Source organism: Lontra canadensis, unplaced genomic scaffold (assembly GCF_010015895.1).
Source record: "Lontra canadensis isolate GAN:19392208 unplaced genomic scaffold, GSC_riverotter_1.0 scaffold50, whole genome shotgun sequence".
Taxonomy (NCBI): domain Eukaryota; kingdom Metazoa; phylum Chordata; class Mammalia; order Carnivora; family Mustelidae; genus Lontra; species Lontra canadensis.
Window position 1 is genome coordinate 14,443,521 of NW_022631044.1, and position 24,096 is coordinate 14,467,616.

The following is a 24,096-nucleotide window of genomic DNA, read 5'->3' on the forward strand; positions in this document are numbered from 1 at the left end:
AGAGAGATTAACAAGTTTTGAATACAAAAACAAAATACAAACTTAATTATATTTCTCTACACTAGGAACAGATAAAAAATATAACTTTAGCAGCTAAAATATAAATAAAACATATAATATATAAACAATACGCAAATAATAAAATACAAATCTATTTTCAGAAATAAATCTGGAAAAAACCCACAAGGACTTTATAGACCAAATGTTTGCATTTTATTGAAAACTACTGAAGAACACCTAAATCAATACCTACATGTATTTTATTTGTGGATGAGATTTAAAATCACAAAGGTCCCACTTCCTCAAAAATTGACCTACAAATTCATGATAATTCTCAACTTTTAAAAAAATCACTTTTGGGGGAAGAATTTAAGAAGCTGGTTGTATAACTTATGCAGGAAATCCAAGTCCCTAAAAGAACCAGTATATTTAAGAGGAAGAAAAACAAGTGGGGTCCTTGTCTTATGAGATAAGAAGAATTATTATCATGCTACATTAACTTAGTAGAATACAGATGCAAGGAATGACCTGTAGAACAGAAAAAAAAGGTCCCAAAGCAAGCCCACGGTTATGCAGAAAACATAACTTAATAACTTACCTAAAACTTTATGTGAAAGAGTCAATGAAGCAATATTACTATATAACAGTATTTGGATTTAACATTAACAAAGGACAGTAGTAAAACAGTGCTTCTCCTCTATTTCTTTCAAAATCAGTATTTATGGGAAAATCCATAAAACTGGGTCTGAACTAAAAACAAATGATGAATTATGGGGAAAATTAGACTTTTCATAGAAAAACATGTCTGTTGTGATAGGCATCATCAGTGACATTTGCTGACTATATTGATAATATATCCAAAATTAAGATGGATCATTTGTGAAAAACACCAAATGTGCTCTAAAATCAATCAACCATACATCATATCTCATTAATTAAATGGTGTCTCTCCTGTCAAGGACTCTTGGCCACATACTTTGAGCTTTATCATCCTCTTCAAAATGCTTAAAGAGAAAAGCTATGTACTGGAATAACAGACACTTCCGTAAGTCTAAGTCTCATATCCCTGTAGGATCTCATCCCATCTCAATGACAGGATTTTTTGTTTTACTTTATACACTTCTCTGTCCAGAGAAATTAATCACAATATATTAAAACATCTAGTAGACAACCAGGGCCATACTATTAGAAAGGGACTGATTAGTGACTACTACTAATCATCCAAGGGTGACAAACAATATTAGTTAGAATCATCCCTTCCTTAATCCATCACTAAAATCATTCACAAATCATTTAACTGGTAGACAAATAATTCCTGGAGGCCTAACACACACAAAGTGATTACAGACAACAAAAACATTAAACTAATAAGGCACTAGAATCTTAATCTTAATCTTAATCATTCCCAACACTAGAAGAAATAATTATGTGATAATAGATGTGCTGGCTAATGTTACAATGACAATCAGTACAATATAAATGTATTAAATCAATATACAATATGCTTTGAACTTATACAATGTTGCATGTGAAATATATCTCAATAAAATTTTTTAAATGTAAAATTATTCACAAATCAAACATAGCCAATATACTTTTGCAACTGCATTATTACATTTTAGTGACATATTTAAATGTTAAAATGTTATTACTCAATTGTAAATACTTTAAAAATTTTAATGTTAGAACTACCATTCCTATTTTTATTACTATTACTATAATAAATTTCTATAGACCTTTCTGCTTCTTGAATTTTATCTCTTCAGTTTCATCTCTTCAAAATATTTTTGTTACTGTTTTAATCATTGATGAATGTGTATGGATTTTTAAAATTTTAACTATAAAATTTGAGAGCCTCTGTTAGATCAGAAGAGAACCTGTAAGAATCCTAATTAGATTTACAACCTAAAACTTGTCTGTCACGGTTACTTTATTTATATGTATCATCACTTCTATCATCAAGGATTCAGTATGGCTACATATGAAAGAAAATTTGAATAACACCATATTAACAAATAGAAATATATTTCTCTCTTACATAAAAGTTCAAAGATGACTATTCTGGAATTAGAGATAGCTAGACAAAGTTTTCAGGGTTCCAGTATTCTTCCAGGTCATTACTTTCCTAATATTTCATGTTCTTGAAATTCAAGTGAAGAAAAAAGAGCAAAGGACTGAGTTCAACACTGGACACACAATAAATGTTCAGTGTTTGCAGAGATACTGAAGATACACCATGAAATTAGAGAGATGCTGTTAGTACAATGCTCCTCTCCCTCTTCTTCCTCTCCCCCTCTCTCTGTTTTTTTTTCTGGAAAAGTGAAACTCCACAGGTGCCCACACTTGTCACCAGAACTGCACTTAAACAATGAACCAGTAACTCAACAAGTGGCTTTATCTTCATGACACAAATGATAAAGCTGTCTCGTCTTCCCATTGACTCTTGACTCAGTAAGTTGTTTTGACATTATGATTTATATTCAAGGAGATACTTATGCTCCCTTTGCCCACTAACTTTGAAGTCACATTTGCTGCTAGTAGTCAGTAGCATCATTTCTGAACATAAAGAATCATGCCAGACAATTCTTGGGGGAGTAATTTCAACTAGTGTTTTCATAGGAATTATTTATATACCAACAGAGACAGAGATATAAATTTTGTACCTTTTTCCCCATTGGCTGACTAAATAAGCTAAAGCAATGTCCCATTTTCAAGCTGGAATTGACCATACTGATGATCAAACTCAGTGGCTCCCAATTAAGAGAGATACATTGAAATCACCTAAGGTGTGTCTAAAGCATATATACCACCTACACATTCGGCTCCTATAAATATAGACCCAAAAGAATGGTGTGAGTCCAGTAGACTGCAGTAATAAAATATAAGTCTGCCAAATGTACTTTGATAAAAATCTCAAATTGTGCTTAAATTCTCTTGATTCCCCCAATTTAAGAACCATTATCAGGTCAAATTCTTCTTTTAAGAAAAATAAGTATAGTAGAAAAATGGCCTACTACATTAAGGACTATAAGCACTAAAAGGTAAGACGTATTTCATTTAAGATAATATCTCTAGCATCGAGCACAATGCCTTTCCTAAAGTAGATAGTCAATGAATAAAAAGTGTGTTAGAGGAATATGTGCGAATGGCCAGGAGAATCAGAGATTTGTCTCATAACTTTGGGTCAAGGCAGAATGAAGCTTCTCTGAGCAGGAAACAAACCAGGTTACTTCTCAAATGTTTAAATGTATTAACCACTATTTGAAATTATATTACTCATTCGTTTTCTTATTGTTTGTTCATTATCTAGTTCCTATACTAGAATATTAGCCTCTTACACTGGATGCAGTTGCAACACCCAGAATACCTCCTGATAACAGAGTGGTCAGGCACTCAAAATTTGTTAAATGATAGTTAAGGGAATATATTCAAAGGTACCATCTGTAGATGCAGATTAGAAAGATGTGACTTTAAAAAATAAAAGTAGCTCAACAAAACGAAAAGACAACTGACAGAATGGGAGAAGATACTCACAAATACATCAGATAAAGGGCTAGTATCCAAAATCTATAAAGAACTTAACAAACTCAACACCTAAAGAACAAATAATCCAATCAAGAAATGGGCAGAGGACATGAACATACATTTCTGCAAAGAAGACATCCAAATGGCCAATAGACACATGAAAAAGTGCTCCACATCACTCAGCATCAGGGAAATACAAATCAAAACCACAATGAGATACCACCTCACACCAGTCAGAATGGCTAAAATTAACAAATCAGGAAACAATAGATGTTGGCAAGGATGCGGAGAAAAGGGAACCCTCCTACACTGCTAGTGGGAATGCAAACTGATGCAGATCCTCTGGAAAACAGCATGGAGGTTCCTCAAGAAGTTGAAAATAGAGCTACCCTATGACCCAGCAATTGCACTACTGGGTATTTACCCTAACAATACAAATGTAGTGACCTGAAGGGACACATGCATCTCAATGTTTATAGCAGCAATGTCCACAATAGCCAAACTATGGGAAGAACCTAGATGTCCATCAACAGATTAATAGATAAAGAAGAGGCGGTATATATATACAATGGAATACTATGCAGCCATCAAAAAAATGAAACCTTGCCATTTGCAACAACATGGATGGAACTAGAGGGTATTATGCTGAACAAAATAAGTCAATCAGAGAAAGACAATTATTATATGATCTCTCTGATATGAGGAATTTGAGAGGGAGGGTGGGGGGATGTGGGGCATAGGGGAGGAAAAAATGAAGCAAGATGGGATCAGGAGGGAGACAAACCATAAAAGACTCAATCTCACAAAACAAACTGAGAGTTGCTGGAGGATTGGAGGTAGGGATAGGATGGTAGGGTTGTGAACATTGGGGAGGCTATGGGCTATGGTGAGTGCTGTGAAATGTGTAAGCCTGATGATTCACAGACTTGTACCCTGAGGCAAATAATACATTATACATCAATAAAAATAAATAAATAAATGAATAAATAAAAGTAGCTTTTCATGAGAAAGATACTACATGCTCCTTAAAAATAAAATAAAAATAAAATGATATATGGAAATAATTACAAATATCACCTGATATTCCATTAAACTACTTTTTTTATTGGTATAACAAAATATTTATTTAATCCTTTTAAATCTTTAATCTAAGTCAACCATTGAGTTACTTATATCCTCATCAACTTAGATCACAGGCAAAATTAAAGGATACATACAGACTTTTGATACGAGAAAAGGCAAATGTGGACTCTAGTAGGGATCTGTTGTTTTTACCTGCCCACCATCCACTATTCTTAAAATGGCACCTGAGTTTCCTGTGGTGAACTGCCTCTCCCCTACTGTGGGTCCACGAGGTACACATCTAGTAATCCAGATTAGTACTTTTCTGTCCTGGTTCATAAATGTGTAATCCCAGGCAGACCAATGACAATGAGGTCCTGGACTTAGCCAGTACTATTATGCAAGAGGCTTTTATTCTTGGGGGATCAGAAAGCTGGCAAAACATCAGTCTGGAGCTCCTGGTGGCCATCATTTTGCCTGAGAATGAAGCCAACTGAACCCTTTAAAAACAGGTTTTAGAGAGTAGCTTAAAATTACAACTGGGGCACTAGATCTTAAGTCTCAAAATAACAGGGTCTTATCATTGTCAGATTATGATGTTATAATGAATGCCATCTTTGAAAATAAATACACACTCATCCCGAGTCTCTGAAATTATTTTAGAATCTAACCTCTTTCTAGGAAGTAGCAAAATGAAAGAGTGTTTTTAGCAGTCCGACAAAAACTGTCCATTATTCTTAAATTGAATGCAAAAAAATTAAAAATTAAAAAAAATTGAATGCAATGATTTAAAGAAAAGTAACACATTATTGTTTACATAATATGTACAGAATCGTGCAGTTTCTAGTGATTAAAATTTTGTCATACTTGGAAAGAAAAAGAAGACAGTGGCTGAGAAGCACATCCCCTCATAAAAGATACCTAAACAGTATGCTTGGGATGACTAATATTAAGGATTTGAACATAATATAGTTTTCCTCAGAGGAAACAATCCTAGTTTCTAAAGAGCATTCACTTCTGACATCTCAATTTCTGATTTCAGTGACTGCACACTGTGTACCTCTGTGCCACACTTAGGACAAGTAAAGTACACATCAAATAAGAAACTACTTTTAACACAGTAGTAACAGAAGATGTGCTCACATCTTATGGTGTGAGGCATGGTTGGGCCACTCTCCACACAGAGAAAACTGTTTGCCACTGGCTGGCTGATAATGTATTGTCACTACTAGGAGCACCAGTAAGAGGAATACACCATGAAGACAACTTAGCTTTCAATTTCTGGATATTAATAGGTGGTAAGAGAAAAATCAGAAACTCAGCAAAACCATGCCAGAGAAGTTCCCTATTCATATACTCAAAGCCAACTTCATGTACATTTTGGGGCTTGCAAAATACAGAATGAATGCATAGGAGACATTCTGTCAAAGTTGCAAACTTGCCCCTCTGAAGGAAAATCAGGAAATTAATCAGCCCACATAATTTAAAAACTCCAACCATGATATTCATACACTGCCTGGCTTTCCCAAATGATGCCAAATGACAGTTTCAAAACAGGTCATAGCAGCGCTCTTCCAGCCACGTCCTGCCAATTGTATACACAGTATACCACAGCTTCTGATTCTTACTTGGTGGCTGGTACCTCAGCTTTGTGGAAAAATCACTTTTATACTGAATATTCAAAATGGATTGTCCCACAGTGGCATTTTGAGAATAGATGGTGAATCGCCACAAGAAAAGCCACAGCAATGCTTTTACCTCTGGTTCAAAGTGGGCTAACAGACCTGGCTTAAATCCATGAAAGCACTGAGGAAACTGGGACCAAACTAGCTGCTCCAGGAGCTTGTTCAGTTCAAGTGCATCCAACTGACTTATTCTTAGCACTCTGTTTGTCCTTTTCGTGTTCTCTTCTCTGGAAGCCAGGTCTTCTTAGAAGTCTCTTATTCACAGGCAGTTAAGAAGGGAGAGGTCTTAGGAGTCTGCAAAACACCCCTGTTCCACATAACTTTCTCTGAGACATTCTCTGGGAAGCTTGGATTCTCCTAGCAAAACCTGGATTACCCCAAAACTACTTTTTATAATTTGGTGCACAACTTTCCAATCTTTTCTATGTGCATGTGTCTTTATATGTATAATTCTATAGAGAAAGGATGATACCTAAATGGTCTTTTGTTCACTCACTGCTTTACCAAGAAATATACCATGCACATTTTACTTCTCAAGGTCATTTTGAATAATACATTATAAAATATCAACAGTGTAAGTAGGTATATAATAAAAAAGGAAACTGCTTCCAACTTTAGACACCTTATATTATTCAAATTAAAATTATTTCTAGAAACAACAAAAACCCTATACAAAAAAAAGCATATAGATTTACTTCACTGTTTTGATGTTTGTAAGGTATACTAGTAAATAATGCATCATAATTTATGTAAGCACAAAGTACAAGAAAGCATAATCATATTGATGGATACTTGAGTTGTGTTGAGTGTTTTGTAATTATAATTAATATCTGTCATATATTTATTCACATATATTCATATATATACATATATTCTTAGAAGACTGTTGTTTAAAAAATACATGCATTTCATATTATAATGGATATTACCAAATTATCTTCAAATGAGGTCTTACTTAATAATAAGTTTCTACCAAGAGGGAATGGGAAAGTTTATGGACATTCACACCTTGGCCAACATAATCTATTACCAAAGTTTTAAACTTTGTCAGTCTCTTGGATATAAGAGGAAATATCTCATTATCTTTTTTTTAAGATTTTTACTTATTTATTTGACAGACAGAGATCACAAGTAGGCAGAGAGGCAGGCAGAGAGAGAGGAAAGGAAGCCAGCTTCCCGCTGAGCAGAGAGCCCAACGTGGGGCTCGATCCCAGGACCCTGGGATCATGAACTGAACTGAAGGCAGAGGTTTTAACCCACTGAGCCACCCAGGTGCCCTGAAGTATCTCATTATCTTAATAAGCATTATTTTAATTATAAATGAAGTCGAAGTTTATTAATGAGATTTATGTTTGTAAGACTATTATATCCCTGTTTGAATGAATTATATTTTCTTATTTTTTACACATTTTTTTTCTTTTGAGTAATTAATCTTTGAGTGCTGTGTAAGAACCCTTTACATATTACAAAAGTATGTAATTTGTTACATGGCTGTTTTCATAGATTGTATTCATGCCCCCAGTTCTTCACACTTTATCCATGCCCTTCATCCTATAATTCAGTCATTCCTATATTAACCTCCTCATTCTGAGACTTTATGACTTGTTTTGGCTAATAGTAAGTAGTAGAAGTTACAATATACCAATTCAGAGTCTTGGCCTCAAAAGGACTCCTTGTTTCTATTGTTTTATTGTACATTGTCATTGCCACAAACCCACTGAGAAGGAATATCTGGTAAAACAGGACCAATGAACTCATTTGCCTCAGATGAGGTCCATCTAAATAATCCTAGAACCAGGCAACGCAACTGAGATTACTCCATCATCATGACTCAAGAGGCATAGTAAATGATTGTGGTTTTAAGCCTTTAAATTTCAGGGTAGTTTGTTATGCAGCAATAGGAAATGGAAATCCTTCAGTGCTGTATCTCCCTTTTGTTTCCTTTTCTCCCTCCTTCCCTCCTTCATTCCTCTTTTTTTCCTTCCTTTCTATTGTGCTTTCCTATATTTATTTGTGGCAGTTTTAACACCCTCTAATTATTATTCATTTTCCAATTTTTTAGCTTATCTTATATTTTTATTGACATTTTTATTGGAAATCACATTAAATTTATTCATCAATGTAGATAAAAAATTTAGCACTTTTCTGTTCTAATAAATATTGAATTTATATTATCATTTAACTATAAATAATACCTTATTATATAGGTCATTTTCATTCCTTCATACTTATAAGCTATGCCTTGTTGAATATCTTTCCTATGTTTTTCATACTTGTCCAATTATTTCAGCACAAATCTTTGGAAGAGGAACTGGTGGGTACATATATTTTAAGGCCTTTGTATGTATTAAAATTATTCCCAGAAAATGTTGTATAATGTTGTAGTCACATTAACAATTTATAATACTGCATATTTTCAACATCCCCAGAACACTCTGAATATTAACAATATTTTATATATTTGTCCATAATGGTAAGGAAGTAACAATAGAGGTGGGTAGTTTAAATTCACTGTGTGACATGCACTCAGCATCTACAAAGAAAAAAGTCATGTCATATGTGATTAACTATACTCCAGGGAATGTGTGCTTTTCTGAACTTTCATGTAATTACTATGAATGTTACTACTTAAGGAAATGTCTGTGATCTCCATGGTAAGAGCACATTAATGGTCATAAATGTTTTGCTCTCTAAACCCCCACCCCATCCCATTTTGTCTTCCAGAAGACACACTTTCCTTTCACATCTCATCCCTTCTTCTTCATGTGTGGCAGAGTCTTAAATAGGATAAACTTCACAATTTTAGAAGTTTTTCATAAACTTTAATTTGGTTTTAAATGCCACTGAAGGTTTGTTTCCAGCACACCCACAATATGAAAGTTTAAAAGTGCATGAAAATTTTAAAAACTTTATAGTTTCAAGGCAAGAAAAAAGTAATTCCAAAAATATGATAAGAATCTATACCACTTTAAAACTAGGACATTTCCTTTTCAATGATCAAAATTCTCTTTGCTCCTCCCTCTCTTAAGCCCTGAGGAACAAGAACATATGATCTTAAAAATTTCCAACGTTTCACTTACGGCCTGACTTCCATTAAAATTTCCGTCACCTTATTAAGAGGAAAGATGTACATTTGTGGTATTATGTTATTCTTTAATCTGAAAAACTATGCAAACTGTGTACCTTTCAAACTAGTAAAGGTTAGTGAATACCAGATTCATTCTGGGGCTCTATCCCATTTAGGATTTATAGTAAAATGACTTTCAACATTATGCGCAGAAGTCCAGCAATGATATTATAAGAATAGAATGCATCAGATTCAGGACTAGTTGGAAAAATAGGCACTTGTTAGATAACAGGTGTGCTTTCTTGACCTTCCACCATCTCCTCTTTTACCATGAAAGACCCAATTACCCAGAACTCAGGGTGACTCAATTACTCTTCATAACAGTTACCACTTTATGGATGAATAATAAATCTAAGCCTAAATTCACGGCAGTTTCTTAATTTGGTCCACATAGCCCTTATTATGTTTGAGTGAAAGAGACCCCCTTTTTCATCCAGTGAATATAAACACAAAATCATGTTGCCCACAAATTAGCAGTAGTCATCTTGCTACTTTGAGAGAAGTCCCCCCCCCAGGACAAAGCCAGCACTCCTCAGAGGAAAGAACCCAGAGAAATGGGGACTCAGCTGTGCAAACATGTTGGCTAATTGAAATTAAGTTAAAAAAAAACTTTTTTTAAAGAAGCTAAATCTGATGTTTTTATCTCTGGATGGTTCAGTAATATGAGCCAATAAAATAACTACTGTTTATGCCACCATGAATAGAGTGTGTTGTTATTTATAATATAAAGAGTCATATTTATATAGAATATTTTTCAGAAGGATAGTGAATCAAATTCTTGATACTTGGTACAACCAAGGAAGTTCATCTGGTGTCATGGATGCAGGAAAGATTCTAATATATTGTGATACAAGATGACAGTCACTCACTCTAGAGGAAAATATGTTTCCTAAAGCTCTTGGTTGATGGGTTATTCATGTTCTAACCCAAAACACAGTGGGTGAAGCAAATTTTCTAATCTCTGTGCTTGATATTATATTTGCTGAATGAAACACCTTTTTATCTTTTACTTTGAAGGTTTTAAAAACATTGCTGAGTATTCGAGTTGCAGTTATCTTGTCAAATAAAATATTTCAATGAGTTATGAATGATTTTAAAGAAAGATCCCTTCATAAGAAAAAAACAATTGGAAACATTTTCACCATACTAATGGCCAGGATAAAGACAAAATGTCAGCTAGTATCCAAGTAGGAAACAAATATTTCATGAATTACATTCTGTTTACACTTCAAACACAAATTAAAATTGTTTATTTAGCTAACAGGCTCAGCCTTGATTACATGTCATTAGTGTCCATTATAATTTCAACTGTGCTTGAATTTTATAAGCCTGCTAGAAAATCACATTCTTATATTTCAGAAATGGAAATAAAATTAATGTGGTATTTTGGCTATTAATACCTATAATCAGGTTAATCATTGCTTGAAGGATATAAATTTTTAATTTTCTACAAAAAAACAAAAATTAAAAGCAATTCTTCAAATCACCAATCAGTTCTCAACTTGGCATCAGTATTAGCCAGCTCCACACCAACTGACTACAGCTTTCCTAAAACATAATTATAATTTTCCTTTCCTATCTGTAAAGTGTCGGCCTTGACTACTATAGGATCGATGCATTTACTTCAGAACTTACTTTCTTCTTCAATGTTTGAAGCACCTTATGGCACTTAAGTGAACACCTACATCCATTTATTTCTACAATCATTTCCTAGTTAAATATTAATAGAACTATATTGATGTCTTATTCATACCATTTGTTGAAAAATATGCAAAAAAGGTTTATTTAGGAGTGAATAGAAAAGGGATACTAAAAGATTTACATGGTCAGAAAGTCCACAGAGAAGCCCAATCTAAACAGAATTTAACTTTTAGATCAAGAGAATAAATGTGTTATACTCATAGGAGAAAAAAGATTCCTATTCATCAAAAGTGATTAATTTCATTCGCTAGAGACTTCAGAGAAGTTTCACGTGATTTTCTTTATCCTGTCACACTGGTAGAAAATCTACATAATTACTGCTGCAGAGTCCGTGGCTTCACATAAAATGGTAAGTGGAGGCACCCAATCATTTGTATTGGGAATCGGACTGGGGCGAGTATGCCCCCTGCTCAGGACCCCTTTCCTATTTTCCTAGTTAACTCTCACTTATTCTTTGGCTCTCCAAAATCATCTAAGATTTGGATAAATCCTCTTGTAATATATTGCACAGCCTTCAGTAACTTCCTTCATAATATGTATCTGCTTTTAGAAGTACCTCCTTTTATAGCTTTAATATATGCCCCCACTGTGCCCCATTAACTAAGCTATAAGTTCCAAGAGGGCAAGGGCCATGTTCATTTTGACCACTCTTTATGTACACACACACACACACACACACACACAGACATACACCTTCAGCCTTAATGCTTAGTACATAGTAGACATCAAACATATTTTTTAAGGGGCACCTGGGTGGCTCAGTTGGTTAAGCCTCTGTCTTCAGCTCCGGTCATGATTCCAGGGTCTTGGGATCTAGCCCTGCATTGGGCTCTCTGCTCTGCAGGGAGCCTGCTTCCTCTTCTCTCTCTCTGCCTGCCTCTCTGCCTACTTGTGATCTCTGTCTGTCAAATAAATAAATAAATAAATTTTTAAAAAACATATTTTTTAAAAAACTCAGTGAATAAGTGAAAAAGAGACAACATTGATGGATAGACCTATCACTTTCCCTAGACAGAGATGAAAGAAGATCCCTGAATACTTCCAAAGCTCAGTCTTGAAGTGGAATTGTAGGAGGCCAAACATAAGTGCAATTTCTCCCCACCGCTGCTCAGATCCTGTAAGAAATGAAGTATCAGTTAACAGGGGATATGAGAGAAGAAAATTGAGTATATGAATTTTTTTTTAACAGATTAAAAGCCCAAGATTTCTCCATGCCTACATACACCCTAGAAAAATTCTTTTTTGATCTGCATTTTAGGTTTACTTTCTGTTAATCAAACCTCTCAAATTAACAAGGGGGCAAAAGTACTTGTGGCAAAGACAACTTTTTTTATTCATAGAATCATTCTATTTTTCTACTGGGAACACAGATAATATACACTTTCCAACCCCTGTGCCTTTATGTCAGGGCCATGCAATTATAGTCCAACAAGTGATGCATGGATGAAAATTAGCACCATAAAAATATTTTTTGCATCATCCTTTCTCCTCAGTTAGTTTTACAGATCAGGTATAGACCATAACACCACAAACAGGGACACTGAGAACTTGAGTGATTGAAGCAGTGTCTCCCATGCTCCTCTTTCCCCACAATCCACTCTAACTTGCTTTGCATGGATTTGGATTACATTGTGTTAAGCCGCAAGAATTGGGAGTTAGTCACTGACTAATTGAGTACTGTATGTTGTCACTGTCACTGAAACTGAAAAAGAGAGGTGAGATGGATTCCTTAACAACATTTTGGGAAACAATCAATAGGAAATTATCAAAGGCAGCTGGGCATCACTGGTAGAACAGGTAGCTATTCACTGATATTTCATTTCTCCTTCTATTTTTGTAAGTATCTTGAAGATAGGCCACCATTGTCTTCATTTGTGATTCCCCAAAATTACCCAACATGATGCTAAGCTTTTGGGGAATAATTAATGTTTAATAAATAAATAGTTTGCCTTTTTACTCCAATTACATTCAAGTACAATTAAAAGGTGTGCTATTGAGAAAAAAGCATGAATTCTGAAAGCAAAAAAATGCTAGCCATAAGGATTCATCTACCACAGCTGTCCAAAAAGTAGTGTTTCTACATAGCTACATAGCAAGGGAAATTTATTGAATAACTCTTGTCTTTAGTTTTCTAGTCTTAAAAGGAATATTATAACTACTCAACATAGGGTTAAATGGGCTAATATACATGTATTTCAAAGCCTAGTAACTCATACAAGCAGGTGGTTCAAGTGTGTTTAATTGATATTTAAGTGGAAGATGTATTATTCTTCTCAGGTCATTTGCAAGCTAAAAAATAAATTACCCAAAGTGATCTTTTCATTCATTCTTGTTTTGTAATGTTTCTATAAGACATAAGTAGAAAGAGACTATCTTTATGCGTGAATACAAATATACAGTTATAGAATTCTTTCCTTCAGATTACTTTTATTTCATTTTCCTTCTCTCAAACATGTTCTAGTACAATATACATATTCCATTGGCAAAGTCTAGAACTAAGCATTCATTAAGGTAATATATTGGAGCAAGAGTAAAATATATACATTAATTGGGTATTTAAATGCTCCAATGTTTATTCTGTATCAAGTTATAATAAAAGACAAGTATAACACAAAACATTTAGTGGGTAGTCAGGATATTTAACCCATTTTTTAAGAAGAGGTAAAGTTCTTTTCTTGGAATTTTTAAAATCTATCAACAAAAACAAAATATTTACTTAAAATATTCTCTCTTAAGGTAGTGATTAAATTCCTATTTTCCTTCCAACTAAAACCTTTAAGGGCTAAATCCTGATTTAAATTGTAAGTTACACACACACACACACACACACACACACACACACACACAAGCTCTCAAGTGTTCACTATTTTATTTCACAGTGAAATAATCTCAGTAGAGTGAATGAGTAAATAAACTAAGAGTTGCCCGGAGTCACAAGCCAAAAGACAATACCTTCATTTGAAAGTTGAGCTGATGAATTTGCAAAACCAGTGTCCTTTATGACTATGAGACTCCCAGGAATTTTGGTGGTAACTTTGCTATGTTTTTCTCCTTTTTTTTCATTATGTTTGACATTTATAAGGCAGAGTTTCATTATAGACAAGCAATCTATGGCAACAGACTGGGGAAATAAGACAGTGTAGATATGGAGAAAGAGGAAGAAGGGAACAAAAATGAGCACCAAATTAGAATAAGGGCTTTGGAGGTCCATCATCACTGTATAATATGCCTGTGTGAAATATTAGAGACTTCCAGAGAATGTTCTGAAGATACAAGGGCAAACTAATTTGCTTTGATTTGTTACTCAAGATCAATAGTCTGGCCCTATGGGTAATACAAGTAGGAAATGGCAAAACTGACAAAATATGCCACTTTTTACTGTATTCTACAGTCCTCTGGGGCTTATGTACCACACACACACACACACACACACACACACACACACACACAAAAAAAAAAAAAAGGCAAAAAGATCAAACTTTGCTTAACCAACAGCTAGAAAAATCTATATAATAATAACAATAACTGTCCAAATTATACAAATAACTTTTCAAATTACTGTTAGTTTTTCTTTCAATTTCTTTGTCCCATTGTGCTTTTGTAGGGAATCCAAGCAGTGAGGGGATATCTAGGACAGGGCGGCAGACTGTGAGAAAGGGTGAGAAAACTGAAATATCTCCTCACCTTCAGGACTCATCAGGAGAAAATGCAATGCCTAAGTCCAGAGAAGCCCACAAGGTGTCATTTTCTGGATGAATCTGTTATCGCACAGGATTAGGCTCTCTGGTTTTGCAGGGTCCATTGTTGATGAACCTAGGGTTGATGGATCAGGTTAGTTGAGTTTATTAATTTGTAATGGTAAGACCACTTTCACTTAACTATAGTGCTCATGTGACAACCGGGACAAAATGTTTCCTTTTATCTGACAATTTAGTATAGGATATTGAATTAGTAAACTAAAAGCTTGGCTAAAGAGGTGAATACTGTGGCAACTCAACTGATTATTCCTGATCCACATAGATTATAATTTTCTTGTGACTATATCCATATTCACTAGATTCATGGTCTCTCCTCCAGTTACTGATAGATCGGTGCTGCTTACTTCTGGCTCTTTGGGCTTTCACAGCTTTACATCATTGACTTTAAATGCAGTTTCACAAAAAAAAAAAAAAAAGGGCAGTGGATGGCTGCATATGGAACTGTTGAGAATCTGATTAAAATTACAAATTTGGGACCCCATCATAGACCTACTAAAACAGTATCACCAAATGTGGAGCACTAGCATTTGTATACTTTCATAATTTTCCCAAGGAAAATCTAGTAAGTGGTTCATTTTGCCTCTGTTCAGACTAAAAAAACCTAATTGCAAATGTACCATTTTTCACTAGCAAGTACAATTCAATTGGATAGATTTCCACATAATGAATTTAAATCATATACCAATGTGTCTTCACTGAGGTTAGAATTAGGATCACTTCACTTTGGTATTGGTGGTAATAAAAGGTATTGATAGTTTCTAGGCACTTTGATCACTTATTTAAATATTCTTATTTCCCTCTCACATATGATACTTGATCACATCACTTGTGGGATAGATTTTAATAGCTTAACTTCAGAATCCCTTTTCTGAAGTTTATAATGGGAAACATTAGAGTTTCTCATAATAGCATTAATAACACATCAGTAGGGCACCTGGATGGCTCAGTTGGTTGAACATCTAACTCGTGATTTCTGCTGGGGTCACGATCTCAGGGCTGTGGGATGGAACCCCACTGTGGTCTCCATGCTCAGCAGGGAGTCTGCTTGAGATTATCTCCCTCTACCTTTGCCCCCACCTTCATTCATACTCCCTCCCTCTCTCTAAAAATAAACAAATCTTAAAAAAAAAAAATGCATCTGCTATTCTTCCAGGTAAAAATTATATTATACATTTTTCAAGCTTTTAGGATATTGGTGAAGACACTAAAATACTCCATTTATAGAACAAGGCAAACCAATTATGGTAAATTGTACATCATTTCTGAAACTTAATAGCTTCTTCTTGAGAGAATACTAGTAACCTTCCACCTTCTGTGAGTTTATGTTTTGTCAGTTAAGAATGCCAACTCTTGTGCAGATTTCTGGAAATTTTAAGGTATAGCGTATGTTATGTTTCATAAACCAGGTTCCTATTATGATTCATGATTTACAGAGGTTCAGAAAAAATCAGTAAGAAAGTGATTTGGGAACTTTTCTACCTGTATTAAGATTTTAAAAAAGAAAATTTCCCTGAGGTTTTGCTATTCAGAATTACAGATGAAAACTGTCAAAGATAAGCCATTATAATTTAGAAATGGTGAAATATTTAAGTGGCATCTGCATTAATTATCTGAATATTCTAGATCAACAGTTCCCAAAGTGCTTCCCATGGCACACTGATCTAGCAAAATATTCTTCCAAACAGAAAATGGCTCCATGGCAAAATATACTACACTACTTTGGCTTAGAGATTCACTTTACACATTAGCAAATTAAAAGATCGCAAAAATCCTGCAAAAAAGAAAACTTACTTTGTTCAGCATTTCCTAGATATATTTGATAAAATATTTCTATATAATATCTATTAATATCTGAGGCCCACAGAATACACAACAGGTTAGGAATAATGTAACATAATGTTTATTCTTTGCCCATAAATGTATTTACAAATGAGAAAACAGCCCTTTGATAAGGTATAGGTCTAGATAATCATTTCTTTCTGTTTTTTTTTAAGATTTTATTTATTTGACAGAGAGAGAGATCACAAGTAGGCAGAGAGAGGGGGGGAAGCAGGCTCCCCGCTAAGCAGAGAGCCCGACGCAGGGCTGGATCTCAAGACCCTGAGATCATGACCCTAGCCGAAGGCAAAGGCCCAACCCATTGAGCCCCTTAAGCGCCCCTAGATAATCATTTCTAAAAATATGATCACTGTAACTATGCTAGTCTTCCCAGGTATAGCAATATGAACTGGTTATATTTTATTATTTCTTTTAAATAGGTTGCATTTTTCAGAGCAGTTTTAGATTGCCAGAAAAACTGATCAAAAAGTACAAAGAGTTCCTATATGCCTCCAGACTACAAACATGCACAGCCTCCTTCACTATCAGTACACCCCTTAAGAATAATACATCTGTTAAAATTGATAAGCCTACATTGATACATCATTATCACTCAATAATCCATGTTTACATTAAGGTTCACTCTGAATCCACCATTACAGTAACATAAAAAATAGCTGCCCTGCTCTAAAAATCCTCAGTACTCCTCCTTATTTCTCCCTCCTCCCTGAACTCTGGCAACCCTTGGTCTTTTTACTGTCTCCTTAGTTTTGCCTTTCTCAAACTGTCCTATAATTGGAATCACACAGTATGTAGCCTGTTAAGATTGGCTGCTTTCACTTAAAAATATACAATTGAAATTCTTACATGTCTTTTCATGTGTGCTGGCCTCAACTATTTTCTCTTTCGATTAGTTCTGATGTTCACTCTTATTTTTACTCTCATTATAAATTCATGAAATCTTTTCCTCTTTCAAGTTATTGGTAAACTATGCACAATATGAGGTGATGAAAATGATGTTTTTTTAACTATAAAGTTTGTTTCTTCTGGGAGACATGTATGGTGGCTACCAGTTCTTTGACTAGTACTTTAGGTAATTGGGAAAGAGGAGCATGGCTACTGAAATCCACTTGATGAAGAGTATAACAGGATTCTGGCAGGGAAAGAATATTGAGCTGCAGAAAATGAAAAAAGAGAAACTAGACTAAGAGATAGCAAAACTGAAATAAAGAGCCAGGCAGATAACCAAACCTACACCTCAATCTGAAATGGAAATGAATGGCAAGGAGCTTTCATCTTACATGCCAATGCCTATCAATTGCTGGAAGCTGCTTGAACTGTGGTGAAGAATTTGAGGTTATAGCCAAGTTTAGGGAGATACAGTGCTATCATTCATTAGTTCTCATTCTTCTGGATATAAGAAGAGAGAGCCATGGCAAATGTGCCAAGTGTTTGTTATCTCTTGCCTATATATGGAGAGAAGATGTGGACCAAGGTACCTACAGCTTTCTATATGGGTGGGCCTAAATTAAAACCAGAGAGAGCCTCAACGTGGTTGCAGAGCATCTCACTGAGAAGCCATGGACGTGAGATTTTACCCATTAGCTTACCCTTTAAACTACCTCTTTTCATATTGGAAATAATTTCTAAAAAGGCAATAGTTCCCAGTGTAGTAAAGGGTTGATGAGGTATGAACTCAGGGGGAGAGTAGGAATATCTAAACCTATTTGTTTAAGTTTTCTAAATGGAGGCACAGTAAGAAATAACAAGTAAATCTTGCTATAGAAACTCCATGCTGTTACCCAAGGACCTCTCAACATCAAATGTCCAACTGGTATACTTCTAGTCATTAAGCACTGATAATGAACTCAGAATGCCAAAACCAGGATGACTAGGGGTTGAAGTCAGATATCTGATGTTCTGAACACATATCGTAATAGAAGGTTTAATGATAAACAGAATGGCAGAGTTTGTTCACAGAAGATAAAATGTGCCATATTCACTAGGGTGCTAAGCCATCATCAGGACAGTCTTGCCAATATTTGAGCAGAGTAACTTGGATATCAGATCTGGATGAATAATATTCCAGGAACATGTCAAGGATGGAAAGATGGGCAGCAGCCTCTTAAGTTACCTGATGCGATGACCAAGGAATAACTATCATACATGTTGGTGTACTGTCACCAGTAATCTCTGCAAGTGGTCTTCAATGTTCTGAAAATGTTGTAATAGACAACTTAAATACTATGATAAAAGCTTTTCCAAGTGGGCTCTTTCTTTATATGTCATCTTAGAGAAGGCCTCCTTAGCTCTTCATGGTGCACAGAATCATATAGTGGGCTAAGAACCTGAGCTCTGAAGTCAGACAATCCTTGGGTCAAATAGCAGTTTCCATCAGGTAGAACCTAAATGAACTTTTAACTCCTTACATAACCCTTCTAAGCCTGAATCTCCTCATATGCAAAGAAGACAAGGTAAACAAAGCAACTCAGCTATAAAGAGTAAACATGATAACACATGCAAAATCAGTAAGATTGGACTTGACACAGTAAGTGCTCTGTTAAATATCAGATTTAAAACAAACGAACAAAGAAGATTTGCCCTCAGGGACTCTGAATTTTTAGTTTCTATAATTATGAGCACTAATGTACCTCCAACTATAAGGAGTTGCTTCTACTGGCTTTAGCCTAAGGCAGCAAGGTCTGATGTGAGCTGAACTTTTAGCTCACAAACTCTAGGCAAGATCACAGTCTCATGGGGGATTTAATTCTTCTGGAGGTAGCATCTCCAAAATTAAAGACAGGATGTGATGGTAAGAGTTCCCTTTCTTACTGTAGCTTCCAAAGCCAGCTTCCAAGAAGTAGGCATGAGTTTGAGGATCACTCGGTCCCCACTTGAACAGGAATACCCTAAAAATCCTTTCCCCTAACTCCAGGGCCAAATTGGATAAGGTGAGATAGGGTAAGTGAACAAGGACTTTGGCAGCTAGAAAAGAGCAGCTATCTACAAAAATTTAAAAAATATTTATCTCCTTTAAAGTGAATGTTTATTGGGAGAGTCAAGTGTGGGAATGTATAATGATCTGCCATTAAATAATAATGAAGCTTAAAATCCCCAGAAGTCATGTTCACCTTTTCACCTCACACCTTAGTCATCACTTTCAGGAAGCCTAAAAAGACTCTGAGAAGTGGTTCATCTCACTGTGTTTCACACCAGTAGGGCCAGGAACACAACCTGAAGTTCCTGGTAAAGCTCCACCTAAAGAAGAAACATCCTAAGATCAAATGTTATGCCTTCATTTATTGAGCTTTAGCCATTAACTCAAGCAAAAGATAAACAAAAGATAAGCAAAAGATCCAAAATCTGTAGGGGTCAAATTGTGTCCAGTTCCTCCTTCAAGACCAATAGGAATCTGAAGTCAAGGAGTTCTAGCCTGCAGATTCCAGGAGCTATAAGGCAAGAAACTAATTCAGAGTAAATAGATCAGCAAAATTAAAAAGGTAAGGTCCAATACCTAAATAAATCACTAGTCCAAAGAAGCCTGACAGAAGGCAAGAATTCATGTGTGATTTAATGGGTGGAAATCAAAAGACTGAAAATTCCACGGCACCATGAAGAAAGTTGTTAAAAGACTAGGCAGCATGAACACCATGGTTCACAAATTATGAAACTGAATGAGAACTTCAGGCCCAGTGTGACATAACATAGCCAGGAAATATGACTTTAATGTAAGTGATCAGAGACTTAGGTATATGATATTATGTTATACAATTTCATGAAAAATCCCTTCTAATGAGGGAATTCAACTTTTCTTCATGTCCATGCTGACTTTATTTCACACTAATAAAGGTTAGTGTGAAAGTCTAACAAGTCCCCACTTCTGCCAAATGCTTCCCTTTTCCAAAAGTCCCCTGTTTCTCCTTATCATGCATGACAACTTTGAATTGCAAAAAATAATTTCCATTAGCATTACATTATAAAAAATACAACTAGCAATGAACTGTTGCAAAATGTCACAAGATGTGTGAGAAAACCACATGGTTGGGAATTTGACACTGTATCATCATTCCTGGTAATGAACCAATTCATTTTTTTTTATTTTAAATTTATTTATTTACTTTTTATTTATTTCTTTTCAGTGTAACAGACTTCATTGTTTATGCTCCACACAAACCAATTCATTTTTGTCATTGTAGTATACCAGGTAAGCTCATTCCATGTAACTCCTATCAATCTACAATATGGAGTACACTCACAGCACGCCACCAAGGGAAGGGAGTGGAGTAGATAAAATTCCAACTTAGATGGAGTGACAAGTACTGATTCAGCACAAAAGAAATTTCTCTACAATTAATTCAAGAACAAAAAGAAGTACTCACAATGTAATCACTAGTCCATTAAACTATAATTTGTAATGCTGGATAAAGCTGCATCAGAATGGTTCTACTACTGGATTGACTTAAATAACAAAATCATCCACTCAAACAGATGCAAATTTCCCTAGTCCTGTAAGTGAAGGGTAACTGAAAGCTTCAAACCATTATTCACAGCCAACACTGAGTATTTAACGAAAGTTCTTTGTTGAGGTTCAAAACAAGATAAAATATTAGAAGCATTCAAAATCATTCTATCTTTGAAACATCAGTCTTCAGAACAAAAAGTCACTAAATTCCTAAAATATCCTTTAACAGGAAAATGGACCAGAATTTGAAATACATATTAAAATGCTTTAAATAAGTAATCTAACACTCACCATCAGTGGAACTATACCTAATCAAAACCAGAAGGTATTTTTTGGGTATTTTATATGAAAGGATATTTATTTCATAACTAGAAGTACATTTCTATAGTTAAAGAAACTAAAGTACATTTCTATAGTTAAAGAAACACAGACTGTGCACAGTGGACAGGCCATTTCTGACTTAGATGACTCTAATTTAAGGAACTTAATATAAACGATGAGCTATTTTTAGAAAAGAGATTGGCCATCCATTCCAGTGATACCTGATGACCATCTAATGGAAGACAAGCAGATTCAGCAAACACTTCAAGGAAAAAAGCAACAGAGAAACAAATTTGCTGAAAACATTTCTCAAATGTTAATGTTCATTTGAAACATTTGAAGATCATGTTAAAATGCAGATTCTAACTTGGTAAGTCTGAGATTCTATATTTCTAACATGTTCCCAGCTGATGTCGATGCTTCCACGGAAACACTCCATGAATAGCAGTTACAAAGAAATAAAGTCAATCACCATCATACAGAGGAGCTTGCTTTTTTTAGATTTCTCTTAAGTCTCACTTAGTCTGAATTGTCCTACATAAATGATTTTTAACTTGGCTGCACAGTAGAATCACCTGAGGAATTTTCAAAACTCCTACTGCCCAGATCACATCCCAAATCAATGAAATCAGAATTTTGAGGTGGTAGTTCCTGGCATCAATAGTTGTTGAAGGTCCCTAGGTGATCCCAAAGTGTAGCCAAGAGTGAGAACCGCTGGCCTAGATTGCCTTTTAATGGCTTAACAAACAAAATTTAAGCCTACCTCTTCTTAACTTCAGTTTAGTATCCAAGTACTTAAATAGATGTCATGATCACTAAAAACATCAGCACGGGAAAAATCAAGAAAACCCTTCGCTGTTTAGATTATCTTCTACTGGGGTTCTTTAGGCAACTTTGAGGTGACTTTACAAATGTGGTTCATAATTGCCCTCTCATGTTTTCTATCATTGGATGCACATTTTGCTGGCCCTATTTCACTATAGTCTTCAGGAAAGAAAAACGGCTTTCTGAACATACCCTGCCATTAACTGACATATGCACATAATGATAGATAATCCATAATGAATCTCAACTTCAGTTTCATATTGAATATGGAAACAGCTTCAATCTTCTCATTATTACAGAAAAGTAACACTTTATGTAATATCCATATCTGCAAAGAAACAAATGCTAATAATGGGCCAGAAAAGTTAAAAAAAAAAAAGAGAGAGAGAGAGAGAGATTGAGTTATAATACTGGTTGTCAATATCTTGATCTGCAAATAATGCAGTACTATAGAACTATCTTCAGTTAGGCTGATATCTTCCACACTAATGATTATTCTCACTATAAAAACTCATTGTGAATCTGAAACATTTTACATACTAATCATGTTTCTCTATTAGTATGTAGGATAATTAAAAAGCAAAGATAATCTTGTCCATTGGTGTCTCCCACACAAATTTTTAAACGTTTACATGGCAAAGGCAAGTCAAAATTCATTCTCTCAAAATTTCTTCCAATACTAATTATACCAAAATAAATTTTCCTATATCCTAAGTATCTTGTCTCTTATTGCCTTCAAATTAAATTATCATTTACTTCCTTATTCTTTCATTCAATACCTCTTTATTCAATTGACTAATTAAATGCTTACTATATTAGGTACTATGCTGTACTCTGGGAATAGACTGGTGAGAAAACCAGATATAGTCTCTGCCTTGTTAGAGTTTACAACAGAGTGATAGACAGATATATGGGAGTTTACAATATAGAAGGATAGACAGATACATGTGAAATAACTATAGTATCAAACATAAAATTATAAAACTGTAGCTGTGACAAATGCTTAAAAACAAAACAAAAAAACTAAAACAAGAAACACTATGATATAAGACTCTAAAATGGGGAATTTGACCTCATCAGGGAGCTCAGAAAAGACTGTCTTGCAGAAGCAACTCTAGAACTACAATCTTGAGGATATCAGGTTTTTGTCCTTTTTAAAACAGACTTACTGAGGTATAATTGATATATAAAGAACTGTATAAATTTAACATGTATAATTGATGAGTTCAGACACAGGCAAACATTTATACCATCACCACCATCAAGGTAATAGATATCTTTAACACTTTGTGGAATTTCCTTATGTCCTTTTGTTTTGTTTCATTTTGTTTTGTGGTAAGAGTACTTAACATAAGATCTACTCTCAACAAATTTTGAAGTTCACAATATGGTATTAACTATAGGCACTATGTTATACAGGACATTTTTAGAACTTAACTAACATAATTAAACTTTATTCCCTTTGAATAACAATCCCCAATTTCCCACCCTCAAATCTCTGGCAACCACCATTATATTCTCTTCTTCCATGAGTTCGACTATTTTAAATAACTCATATAAGTGAAATCATACTGTATTTGTCTTTCTGTTGACTGGCTTATTTCACTTAGCTTAATATCCTCAAGGTCTATCCATGTTGTCGCAGAGACAGTATTTCCTTTTTTTTTTTTTTTAAGATTTTATTTATTTATTTATTTGACAGAGCGAGATCACAAGTAGGCAGACAGGCAGGCAGAGAGAGAGGAGGAAGCAGGCTCCCTGCCAAGCAGAGAGCAGAACTCGATCCCAGGACTCCTAGATTATGACCTGAGC

General features: G+C 34.8%; 1 pseudogene; it reads right to left on the minus strand.

The window, feature by feature from the left end:
* Positions 1-5,459: 5,459 nt before the first annotated feature.
* LOC116877103 lies at positions 5,460-6,515 on the minus strand (annotated as a pseudogene).
* Between the last annotated feature and the right edge of the window lie 17,581 nt (positions 6,516-24,096).